The sequence below is a fragment of the Lynx canadensis genome, chromosome B4 (genome assembly GCF_007474595.2).
Source record: "Lynx canadensis isolate LIC74 chromosome B4, mLynCan4.pri.v2, whole genome shotgun sequence".
NCBI classification, from domain to species: domain Eukaryota; kingdom Metazoa; phylum Chordata; class Mammalia; order Carnivora; family Felidae; genus Lynx; species Lynx canadensis.
In genome coordinates this window covers 57,240,902-57,253,954 of record NC_044309.1, presented here as the reverse complement: position 1 = coordinate 57,253,954, position 13,053 = coordinate 57,240,902, and the positions used below count along the sequence as shown (strand labels likewise).

The 13,053-nt window shown below is 39.2% G+C and overlaps 1 non-coding gene across 1 annotated transcript; it reads right to left on the bottom strand.

Moving 5' to 3' along the window:
• Positions 1-6,701: 6,701 nt before the first annotated feature.
• LOC115519535 lies at positions 6,702-6,808 on the bottom strand. Its single transcript, XR_003970544.1, has one exon. It is a non-coding gene; the product is annotated as a U6 spliceosomal RNA (small nuclear RNA).
• Between the last annotated feature and the right edge of the window lie 6,245 nt (positions 6,809-13,053).

The window sequence follows — 13,053 nt, the reverse complement described above, 5'->3', positions numbered from 1 at the left end:
TTGAGTAGGGGAATTCTTCTGTCTCCGTGCTGTTTATTCACCTCTAGTTGGTCATTTTCCAAGTATGAGGATGGTATGTTTCACAGATGATGTGCTGTGGATTAGCCCTCTGTGCTGGGGCCTTGTAGTGAAGGTATTTTGATGTTAGTTGAAACAGGGGGCTGAATGGATAAGACCCTCGAGAAGATAAAGCTAACTTTATCTACATCTAAAGAAGTTCAGTGTTATTACATACCAATGCATTCTTGCAAGGGTCTTACTTGGTGGAAAAGATAGTGAACCTCTGTATCCCCTCTCTTGGCCTGAAAATGGGACGTCAGGCAGCATCTAATCATCTTTCTTGTTTTTTTTTTTTTTTTAAAAGAGAGAAAGATTTCTATTTGTGTCAGATTTTAGATGTCTTAATATTTTTTCCTGTCTAATTTTGCAGAAAGTGATAATAGAGTTCCTGTCAAATTAGAGGCTGCAGACTTTTTAACCTATGGTGTGAAAAAAAACACATTAGTTATTATTACCATAAACATAATTCAAATAAATATTTAGTTGTAATACCATTATGTTGAAGGGCACATTCCAAGCATATAATTTTGCTCATTATAAATATTAAAAATTCACAATGACAGTACATTGGAGAAGAAATGAGAAAAAAAATACAGAGGTTTTTGGAGTAAGTCTTTTGCTTCCAAAGATGGAGTTTCAGGGGCACCAGGGTAGCTCAGTCGGTTGAGCATTCGACCCTGGATTTCAGTTTAGGTCATGATCTCAAGAGCCGCTGTGAAGGGCTCTGGCTCGCACGGCAGGCACAGAGCCTGCTTAGGAGTCTCTCCTGCCCCTCCTCTCTCTCTGCCCCTCCCTCACTCAAAACAAACAAAAAACAAAGCAAAAACACAACAACAAAGATGAGGTTTTAGTGTAAATTCCTAATTGGAACAATTGGAATGAAAGTGCCTCTCATAGGGGTGCCTGCGTGGCTCAGTTGGTTGAGCACTGGGGACTCTTGATTTTGGCTCAGGTCCTGATCTCACAGTTCTCCAGTTCGAGCCCCACTTCAGGTTCCATGCTGACAGTGCTGAGCCTGCTTGGGATTCTCTCTCTCTTCCTCTCTCTCTCTTTCTGTCTCTCTGCCCCTCCCCCACTCGTGCTCCCTTGCTCTCTGTCTCTCAAAAATAAATAAACCTTAAAGATTCCCATAAAGAATTGTTCATCTCTGTTAACACAAAATTATTTTCTAAAATACCATAAAACCTGCCACATGTTTGTATCTGTGAGTCAGAGACCAAAGTCAATAGGGTCAAGGGTGGATCAAAGTGAGAAATGAAAGAAGCAAGTAGAAAACTCACTGTGGCCAGCCAGCCTCATAGAGAGAGCTATGAGCAAGTGATATTTCTGACCTTTGCTGAACCTGTTTAAGTCACCTGAGAATACTTGCTTGAGTATAATTGTTAAATGTGAAAATGATGCTGGATCAATCTTTAGAATTTTTCAGACCTTTATTAAGGTGATGACAATTTTGAGTGTCTCATCATTACATTTTCCAAATACCTGTAAATAGAGCACACATTTTCATAGTTCAAGTTTATGGATAAAATATCTAAGCAGGTGCATTTTCAGTGTGAAAGAGTATTTTCTCAGCCAGATTATTAGAACAAGAGAATGACTGAGAAAAGAAAGAACATACTCTAGAGAAGTCCTTTCTAACATTGCTTTTAGCAGTATTATCAAATTGGGTCACAGATAATTAGATTAATTTGACTACCCTATGGTTTTATTTGGAGATATGTAATGTGGCAACTCTCTTCGCTCTTGGATATCTATAGGATATAAGAAAATGGAAATGCTAGGTCTTCAAAAATGAAACAGCTATTATGTCACGCTCAATCAGAGAGATGTAGACATTGATAGAGTATCAACACCTGAAGCCACTCTATTAAAGCATGCCTTGGTTCCTCAAGCAAAAGTCACAGAAAATTGTCTCATGTTTCACCATCTAGACTTGCTACCACTTGGTGTCCTTTAATTGGCTATCATGTCCATTTACCAGAAATTGGCTCTGTTTTCCAGCTGCTGGATGTAGGTGATTTACTTGTGCATGTGTGCTCAGGAGTACGCCTGCAAGAGTGTCATTTCAAACATCATTTTTCTTAGAGAAATTACTAACCTGTGTGTATCTGAATATGTGTACTACAAAGGAATTATAAAACCTAGAACGTAAGAGGCTTTCAAAGGGTCCGAGTGGCCTTAAAGACAGTATTAGAGTAGAGGGGTCATGAAAGCCCCTGGGTGGGCCCAGGTCTATAAGGTATTATTAAGTACAATTTAAGGATCATATCAAAGGAATTTAAAAATAAATAGCACAATTCTTGGTATGTGCATTTTACCCAGTATAGGGAAGCTTATAAACCCACATCTTTTTTAAATTTTTTTTTTTTCAACGTTTATTTATTTTTGGGACAGAGAGAGACAGAGCGTGAACGGGGGAGGGGCAGAGAGAGAGGGAGACACAGAATCGGAAACAGGCTCCAGGCTCCGAGCCATCAGCCCAGAGCCCGACGCGGGGCTCGAACTCACGGACCGCGAGATCGTGACCTGGCTGAAGTCGGACGCTTAACCGACTGCGCCACCCAGGCGCCCCATAAACCCACATCTTAATGCCCCTTTGAGTAGATTGCATTTAGGTTTAGAGCATAACCACTTAAGTATGCAGCTTTGTTCAACTTCTTAAGAAATCAGGGTTGTTATTGTTTTTGTTTGTTTTTTTTTGTTTCTGTTTATGTCCCATTGTAGTGGTTTTTTTTTTTTCTTTTAGGAAAAAATTTCCAGCACTTAACTTTGCTTTTCTGAACTCTAACAGACATTTATGGTTATCTAATTACCGTAACCACGTATTTCCTGAAATGTTGTTCACGAGTAGTTTTAACCACAAATACAGATGCTCTAATTTCAGATTTTCTGAATTGGGTCCACTGCTATCATCAGGGGAAGGTTCACGTAAATCTAGAATAAATATTTTAAAAATGTAAGAATGAGTACTTTAAATGTGAAAGAGGATAAATGTAACATTCTTCTGAAACAAGTCTAGTAAGGATTTTAAGTTTTTAAGACTTTCTATTTAATTACTTTGCATTGAAGCCAGCTGGTTTGGTAACTTTCATGACCTTATATTCCCTGAATGTTCTCATAAATCAAAGGAAGAATATGCTCAATTCTAACATTAGTCCTGGGGAAAATTCCATATTTGAAAACAAAAGAAAGAAAGGTAGAATCAAGGTTGCCTTGGGAATTTTGAGGGCCTTGGTAAGGTTAATTGGGAGGGCATAAATTCCTTTATCCTCAGATTTTTCTTTTCCTTTCTCTTTTCTCCCCCTAAGCTTTCCTGCCCTCTAACCCATCAATTTCTCTTGCAGCTTGAGCCTTCACACTTCAACATTGAACTTGGAGATATAAAAATATTCTAACAGGCAGGGGGATGGCCTTGATGATCTCTTAAAGTTCTTTTTAGTGTTCTATTTTAAATTCCAATGATTGAATAGAAGCTCAGGGGTGAAATGGCCCTCTGGAGGTCATCAGCTGTAGCTCCCTCCATGTAACAATGCCTCCTACTTTCTGGGAGTTGGCATTAACAGCCAGTCCCAAGGGACCTCTTTATTCTCTGAATTTCTTCAGCACTATGGACTGTCTTATTGACCAGTTGGTGAAGGAAGTGCACATCAGACTTGAGAATTTTTCGAGCTATACATTTTACCTTCTTCCTAACTTAGGTTTTAAATATATAAATCATTGCTTGAGTGAACCACTCTTTTGAAAGAGATCTATGTTAAAGATTTTAGGTGTTGTTTTGAGGTGGTGGGGAGTTTCTGGTGGATGAGAATTGAAGGAGGTCAGAATCCATTGAGATCAAGCAATTCAACAAATATTAATTGAGGACTTCCAAGTAAGGGGTTGTAAACTCTAATGCCTCAGAAGACAAGGATGGTAACATAAATCTTGAATTAAACTCTATGTAAGGCAATAGGGATGGTGTGAGGCCTGAGGCATTTGGGACCTGGTGCGAGGATTCTTGCCTTAGCTGTTCTGCCCAAAGCATGCCCACAGTTTGCAAACCCTTAAGTCTCTTTGCATGGTGTCTGTTCCATCTTGTGGGAGATACTCAAGTGAACACTGAGGTACAACCGTGATAAAAATGACTATTCTAGTGGTGGCTACCATTTACAAAGTGGCTACTAGGTCTCAGGGACCATGCCACTCTTTTTCAATCCTTACACTTATCCTATGAGATCGTCCTGTTCAACTCTGTTTCAAAGATGGGAAGGTGGAGCCCCAGAGAAGATCAGTTACTTGTGCATAGTTACTCCTTTAATAATTGTTGGAGGCCAGATTAAAATTGAAGTCATCCAACTTAGCAACTTCCAAAACCTGTGGTCTTAACCATTATTCAGGTATATCTCAGGCTATCTTCTGTGAGATGTTAATGATATCTGTTTTTTTTTTTAAACAGTTGATGATTCTGTGATCAAATAATGGAAAACAAAATTTGGGTTCCAGAAACTTAAATCCTACACAGTACTTACCATGGGACTTTTTCCAGATCCTTAAATTTTACTGTGTTGTGAATCCCCCAAAGTAGTATATATATTTCACAGTATTTCCCAAGCTCATGTGAATTGTACACATTGTCTCAAGACCTGGTGTCCTAAGGAACCAAATTTGAGAAACTCTTATCTGTTAATACCTAGCTCTCTCACTGAGATGAGGGTTGTCATTAAAGACCAAAGTATTTTGGGTGCACACAAGATAGACGTTAATCAGAGAATGCATCAAAGGGAAGGTAACATGTGTCATTGGGTCTTAAAAGTGGATAATGTTTTCACAAATTATATTTACATGGATGATATTGGGCATTAGAGAGCATTCCAGGAGAAATGATTTTAGTCAGGCAATATTGCAGACATACACACAGAGACTGGAATGTGCCAAGGTGAATTTGGGAAATGTTGAAGAAAAATAGGAGACAACCATCATTTGATTTTTATTATGAATTAACTGTTCATTGTATTTTAGAAGATTGGTTTTATTTTTTCGAATATTAGAAAAGTACACTTGAACATTTCAAGTCAGATGACACATGAGTCATCATCTCTCATATTATTAAAATTATTCATCGAGCAAATATTTACTGACTGCTTATTATATTCCAATTCTGTTTTGGGTGCTGAGGCTACACTGTAAATAAGGTATACAAGCTTCCTGTTCTCAGACAACTCGCAGACAAAAGCAACACGAGACCATGTCAACTAGTGATAAGTACTATGCAGAGAGATAAAACGTGGTGAAGAGTGCCTTAATGGCTATTTTAGAATAGCAAGAAGGAACCAGACATTTGAAGATCATGGGATAACATATTAGGCAGAGAGAACAGCTGGTGCAATATCCCTAAGGGAGAAACCAATTGAGGTTATTGAGGAATAGAGAAAAGGCTAATGTGGTTGAAGCATGGGCAAAGAGGAAAATGGTAAGAAGAGTTTATAGGGATTGACAAGAACCAGACCACAGAGTAAGGAGTTAGAAATTTTTTGAAGTGTGATGGTAAACTATAAGAGATGTGTAATAAGTGTGTGTGTAAGAAGATGTGACCGTGTGTGTGTGTGTGTGTGTGTGTGTGTGTGTGTGTGTGTGTTTTGCACACATGGGCACATAATCTCTGGCTGCTTTGTGGAGAATAAATTTCAAGGAGAAAGCGTAGAAGCAGGGGCACCAGTTAGGAAACCATTGCAATGGTCTAGGTAGGAAGGAATAGTTTAGACTAGAGTTGGTAGTTAAGATGGAGAGAAGTTGACAAACAAACATATAAGGTTTTTAAATTATTTACTTATTTTTAACTTTTGTTTTTTAACAGTGTTTAAATTTATTTATTTTGAGAGCGTGAAAGAGAGAGAGAGAAAGAGAGATCATGAGTGGGGAGGAGGGGAGAGGGAGAGAAAGAATCCCAAGCAGACTCCCTCCTGTCAGAGCAGAGCCCAATGTGGGGCTCAATCTCAGGAACTGTGGGATCATGACCTGAGCCAAAGCCAAGAGTCAGACACTTAACTGACTAAGCCACCCAGGTGCCCCTTAAGTTTTGTTTTTTTAATGTTTATTTTTGAGAGACAGAAAGCCTAACCAAGCATGCTCTAGCAGGGGAGGGGCAGAGAGAGAGAGGGGGACAGAGGATCCCAAGCAGGCTCCATGCTCTCTCCCAGCAGAGAGCGCGATGTGGGGCTGGGACTCACGAACCGTGAGATTATGACCTGAGCCGAAGTCAAGTCGGATGCTTAACTGAGCCACCCAGGTGCCCTAAATTATTATTTAAAAAATGTTTTAAGGGTACCTGTGTGGCTCAGTCAGTTAAGCATCTGTCTTTGGCTCAGATCTTGATCTCACGGTTCGTGAGTTTGAGCCCCCACATCAGGCTTCATGCTGGCAGCTCAGAGCCTGGAGCCTGCTTCAGATACTGTGTTTCCCTCTCTGTCCCTCCCTTGCTCATGCTCTGTCTCTGTCTCTCAAAAATAAATAAACGTTAAAAAAAATTAAAAAAAATTAAAAATGTTTTAAATTGAAGTGTAGTTGGCAGTATTTCATTAGTTCCAGGCATATAACTTAGTGATTCAACAAGTTCATATGTTGTGCTATGTTCACCACAAGAATAGCTATCATGTTACTATACAAAAAATATGGAACGCTTCAAAAATTTGTGTGTTCTCTTTGCACAGGGGCCATGCTAATCTTCTCTGTATTGTTCCAGTTTTAGTGTATGTGCTGCCAAAGTGAGTACAACATACAGGTTTTTGAGGCTGTGCTAATGAAATGGATGTAGGAGATAAATGGACAGAGATTAGGTATAGATTGGTATTTGTTGATGAGACTGAGGGAGGTTTAGATGGAAAAACAAATTTTGTATTGGACGACTTGAATTGGAAATGTGTATCAGATGTTCCAGTGGAGGGGTCAAATAAACAATTGGATAGGTGAATCTTTTTTTTTTTTTAATTTTTATTTATTTTTGAGAGGGAGAGGGAGAGGGGGAGAGACAAAGAGAGAGAGGGAGACACAGCATATGAAGCAGGTTCCAGGCTCTGAGCTGTCAGCACAGAGCCCAGCGCGGGTCTTGAACTCACAAACCACGAGATCGTGACTTGAGCCGAAGTCAGACGCTTAACTGACTGAGCCACCCAGGTGCCCCCAATAGGTGAATCTTGAATTCAAGAGTGAGATCTGTGCTGAAGAAGTATGAATATGTTACTCCATATTATTCTTTTTTTTTTAAATTTTTTTTAACGTTTTATTTATTTTTGAGACAGAGAGAGACAGAGCATGAACAGGGGAGGGTCAGAGAGAGAGAGGGAGACAAAGAATCTGAAACAGGCTCCAGGCTCTGAGCTGTCAGCACAGAGCCCTATGCGGGGCTCGAACTCACGGACCGCGAGATCATGACCTGAGCTGAAGTCAGCCGCCCAACCGACTGAGCCACCCAGGCGCCCCCATATTATTCTATTAACAGAGTTGAGAAGGTCTAACTACTACCTACCTTATAATACATTTTAAAAGGTAAAATTAATAAATTCCTTAAAAAATTAAAAGTGAATAGAATATACAAATTACTGTAACCTTGATGTGGGGCACTACCAGTTTTATCAACAGTTAAATGCTGGTAGAGAAGCAGGACGACATTAAATTTTTGTATTGAATACCTAGAAAGTCCCGTGGAGTTCAAATACCCATCTCGTCTTCTACAACTGCTGGACAAACGTCTTTCCAGCAGAAGCTTGAATGCTCAGTATTGGAAGGGCATGTGTTTGCCTCTCAGGGCAGGCAATGCTAGGTTTAAAATGTTCTTCCTTTTCTTGAATAGATATTTTCCCACTCACAGTCTTCCCTCCATTTTTACCAAGTGCCGCAGTTTCAGACTTAGGAGAAGGTCCAATACTCACTATTTGTAAAAAAAAAAAAACAAAAACAAAAACAAAACCCTCATGTATTTTGAGATAGCTGTTTTGCTTTCCTTGTTTCCTAGGTTAAGTATTTGCAGTATTTTTAGTTGTTTCTCACGTGTCATGAGTTTAAGTCCTCTGTCCATTCTGCTTACTCTCGTTTCTGGAGCATTTTTCTGCATTCTTCTCCAAGCATGGCACCTAGCAGTACTGTGTTCCCCATAGCACTATGGCTGTGTTTCAACAAGACTAAGTGAAGGAGGCCTTTGGCTTCCATTTTTTAGATGCCATACTTTTGTTGATGGGAACCAATCCAAGGTCCCTATGATTTTTTTTTAATAAAATAACCTTTAATTTTATAATAGTTTTAAATTGTAAAGTTGAAAGACAGTATGGAGTTTCCATATATTCTCCATCCAGTTTCTCCTGCTGTTTACATTTTATATTACTGTGCTATGTTTGGCACAACTAAGTAACCAACATTGGCATGTTGCTATTAACTGTCTACTTTATTTGGGTTTCCTTAGTTTGTAGGGAAATGTCCTTTTTCTGTTCCAGTATCTTATCCAGGATACATTCTACATTTAGCTGTCATGTCTCAGTACTTTCTTCTGAAGTGTAAGAGTTTCTCAGATTTTCTTTGTTTTTCATGACCTTGGCAATCAGGTATTTTATAGAATGTCTCTCAATTTGTGTTTGTCTAATTTTTTTTTTTATGATTGTACTGAGGTTATGGGTTTTAGGGAGATCACAAAAATGTACTATTTTTTACTATATCAAGGGCACTTACTGTCAACTTGACTTATCACTGACACTAACGTTGATCACCTGGCTATGATTTCTCTATTGTGAGGTTACTTTATTCTCTTTCTATACTGTACTCTTTGGAAGAGCAGTCCATACTCAAGATGTGAATAGTTAAACTCCATCTCCTTGAGGCAGAGTATTTACATAAATTGTTTGGAATTCTATATGGGAAATTTGTCAGTTTCTCCCATTTATCTATTCAATCATTTATTTAAAAATAGTGTGGAGTCATGGATATTTGATACTTTGGATTATAATTCCATACTATATTATTCATTTTGTTGCTCAAATTGTTCCAGCTTTGGCCATTGGAAGCTTTTGCAGGTTGGCCTCCATGTCATTTGACATACCCCCACCATTTTATTTTACCCTATTCTTTTAAAATCTGTGCTTCTCTCACTCATGAATCTCCTATCTTATATTGTGCTGTCGTTGAGGGGGGGCGGTTGTGGGTATAAAAACAAGCTTTATGATTGGTCTCGTTAAATTTCACTTTTGTAGAGCTTCCTGTTATCATCATCTCTTGCCTACTAGAGCAATAGCTTCTTCTTCTTTTTTTTTTTAAGTGTTTATTTACTTTTGAAGGAGAGAGAGAGAGCATAAAGGAGGAGGGAGAGGGAGACACAGAATCTGAAGCAGGCTCCAGGTTCTGAGCTGTCAGCACAGAGCCCAATGCGGGGCTCAAAGTCCGGAACCATGAAATCATGACCCAAGCCAAAGTCGGAGGCTTAACTGACTGAGCCACCCAGGAGCCCCATAGAGCAATAGCTTCTTATATGGTTTCTGAACTTCCATTCTGACCACCTCCCCCTGTAGTATTTGGTTCTTTGAATATCGGCCAGAGTGATCTTTCCAAACAAATCCATTATGTCTCTTCCATGTATCAATGCATAAAGCTTTGACTATTGCTTATGTCTCTGATTTCAACTCTTAACCTTGATATCTTTCACTCAGTATGTTTCAGCCAAATGAGTATGCTCTCCAAGCTTATCCAAATGAGGCCTTTTAGCATTGGTCCTCTCTGACTGGAATATTCTTCTCTCATACCTTCAAATGGCTGATTTTTTAACTTGCTATTGAGCCCTTAGCTCAAATGCCACCTTTTCAGGAAGGCTTTCTCTTGAATTCAGTCTAAGGTAGCTTCAGTTTCTCTTTATCATAGTGCCATGTTTTTGTTTTCTTCATAGCAGTCATCATGACAGGATATTTTCATAATAGATTTTTTTTAGCTATTTATTATCTTTCTGCTTCTCCCACCATTAGAATGCAACAGGGTCCTGTATCTCTTGTTCATAGCTGTATCTTCAGTGCATAAAGCAATTCCTGGCATATGTGAGAGGCTCAATATATATTTGTTAAATGTCAGTTGCCAGTGTCTTCTGAGTAACACTTAATCTTTGAGGTCTCCATAATCTGGAAAGTCCTGTGCTGTGATACCTTTTTTACTTCATGTTATTGCCTGTTGTAGGATTGTATTGTACAGTTCTGATTAAGATTGTATAATAATTCTTTAGATAACATGTTGTGCCTGTCCTAGTGAATTTTCGCCTTAGAAAATAAAGTCAGCCCTGTTTGCATCAACACTTGCTTCTAGCCTATAAATCCAGGCCCTCCTTATGTGCCCCCATTCCTTTGTAGATCACCAAGACAAGATGAGAAAGAGAAAACGTGGAGCCACCAAAAATTTTCCTTCCAACTATCAATTATGGTAGCTGTTCTCTCTGGATATAGTTGTCCAGCATTTTATAACCTTAGCTATTTATATTATTTTTCAGCTGATATCTCTGCCTTGACCTCGACAAAATCATCATGAGGTATCTTAACTGATGCCCAGTATGGTATATCTGATATGTTCTTTATGTTACCACTTTAACCCATTCTGACTCCTTATGATCCTTATTTCCTGGTCTTAATGTTCAAGTTATTTCTTTAATAATGAGTCTCTCTTTGGATCTACATGAAACTCAGCAGTCTGTTACTATGAAATATATTTTTCTTTTTGCCACATTTTTTTACTCTCCTTGGACTCCTACACAATTACAGAATTAATAAAATATTTATCAAGCTTCTCAAGAAAACAAGTTTTACTGTGTTAAGGGATATGCAGTTAATTAGATATATTTGATACCAGATTTGACCACCAGATAGCTTCCATGAGATACAGAGGGACTTCACAGTCCCTATAAAATCACTTACTAATTGACAATTCCTCATTTAAGTCAATGACTCATTATCATTTTAACTTAAACACAAGCATTTTGTAACAGTATGAGTACTTGTGACTTGCTTCCAGTTATAATGGGAATTGCATTAGAAACTAACACTAGCCCATGGAAGTGCCCAGTAGAATCAGTCACTACGTTTTAATCTCATTCATTCAGAGAGTGGGAAACGTTATCATCTAGTGTCTATTTTTTTGTGGTGTTGCCTTTGTCTGCTTCCTTTGGAAACATACTCTCAGCCTCTGGTATTTGCATCTATGAGGTTTATTGTTGTGTGCTCTTGGGAACAATACCTATGAGGGGTGAGGGAAGCAGGATGGGCAGATGGAGAGTTTGAATTGAGATGCAGTTGCAGCAGAGGACACAGCCAATCCTATGGGGAGCTCTAGAGCTGGGCTGGCCATTCGGAGTTATCCTGAGTTGAGGTAGGGGGCTGTCCTTTGTACCTCTTTATTTAGCAGTCATTAGACATTTGCTGCCCCTGGGGAGGAGTTTAGCCTCCAGCGAGGAGGCTCCCTTCAACGGAGCCAGTGCCCAGAGAGGGGATCAGCTGTGAGCTGTTAGCATTCAGTGCTGCCAGCAGCTGGGGCAGTGAGTGCTTCAAACTGAAGGGAAGATCTTTAGTTGTTGGGTGAATAGTACACAAGAGCATCTTCTACAGGTAAATTCGTATAAATTTCATGTCCCATTGCTAACTTTCTATTTCTGTGCCATTTGCATTCACCCTTGAAATATTGCATTCCCATTCTTGCCCAAGCTCCTGCATCTACCTTGAATATGTCCTTCAATTTCCTCATGTATAGAGTGGGAATCATAATACACACACATGCAAACACACATACACACAAATACAGTGGCCTGGCTTATAGTTGAATGCTTAATAGGAATGTTTCTTCTCTTCAGACTTTGAAATGCATCTTTAACTTGGCTAAGTCCCTAATGATTAGGTTTTACAGACCCCAATTCCTCTGTTTGAAAGGGAATAGTTCCTTGTCTTTTATCCTAGAGACATTTCAAGAAGGTTGTAGCATTGAAATATGAAATGTGTTTAGAGAACCTTGAAATATCAGCAACCTCCTATCCCGAACTAGCTCAGTTCCTCATACCTCCCCGATATCCACTTCCTTGTTAAACGCTAGTTTAAAGACTGTAGGTTTCTGGAAGCTTCTCAAATTTTTGAATATGGAATAATAAGTGAAGGATTTACTGACCAAGTCCTGTATTTATAGTTGACAAGAAAGCAGGACATTTTGCAGCTATTGTAGGTAGCACTGTACTAGAATGGGTGTTGAAAAAGCCTGCTTTACCGGGGCGCCTGGGTGGCGCAGTCGGTTAAGCGTCCGACTTCAGCCAGGTCACGATCTCGCGGTCCGTGAGTTCGAGCCCCGCGTCAGGCTCTGGGCTGATGGCTCGGAGCCTGGAGCCTGTTTCCGATTCTGTGTCTCCCTCTCTCTCTGCCCCTCCCCCGTTCATGCTCTGTCTCTCTCTGTCCCAAAAATAAATAAACGTTGAAAAAAAAAATTAAAAAAAAAAAAAAAGCCTGCTTTACCGTGTTATTTCAAAACAGTTTTTCCTCTAAAGAAAACTCCAGTCTCAGCCTGTTATATTGATAATGCACAATAGCATCTGATTTGAGTCAATACTGATTATTGTGCAGCCTGGCCTGCTAGGAGATTTTATCCTTCCTCCAGCTATCCAGTCTCAGTGCTTCTTTATCAAACATCTCTAAAACTATGACAACTCATTCTTGTTCTAGCATCTTACATGTGCTGAACAAAACGAACAGTTACTTGAGTGACATCAACATCAACAATGTATGTCCCTTCTTTCTTTCTAGCGACCTGTTTTATATAAAGAAGAAGTAAATTGTCTCTCTAAGATATGACAGAATCAAATTGGTTTGGTATGCTAAGGCAGATCACACTTACTGGCTGGTACTATGGATTCAATCAGTGATCTTTAGCAGGGTGTGATGAAAATCACTTAATTCATGTAGTATCTTAGGTATTCATGGAAAGAAAGTGATATTATGGTAACCATTATACAATATTTTCACTTCT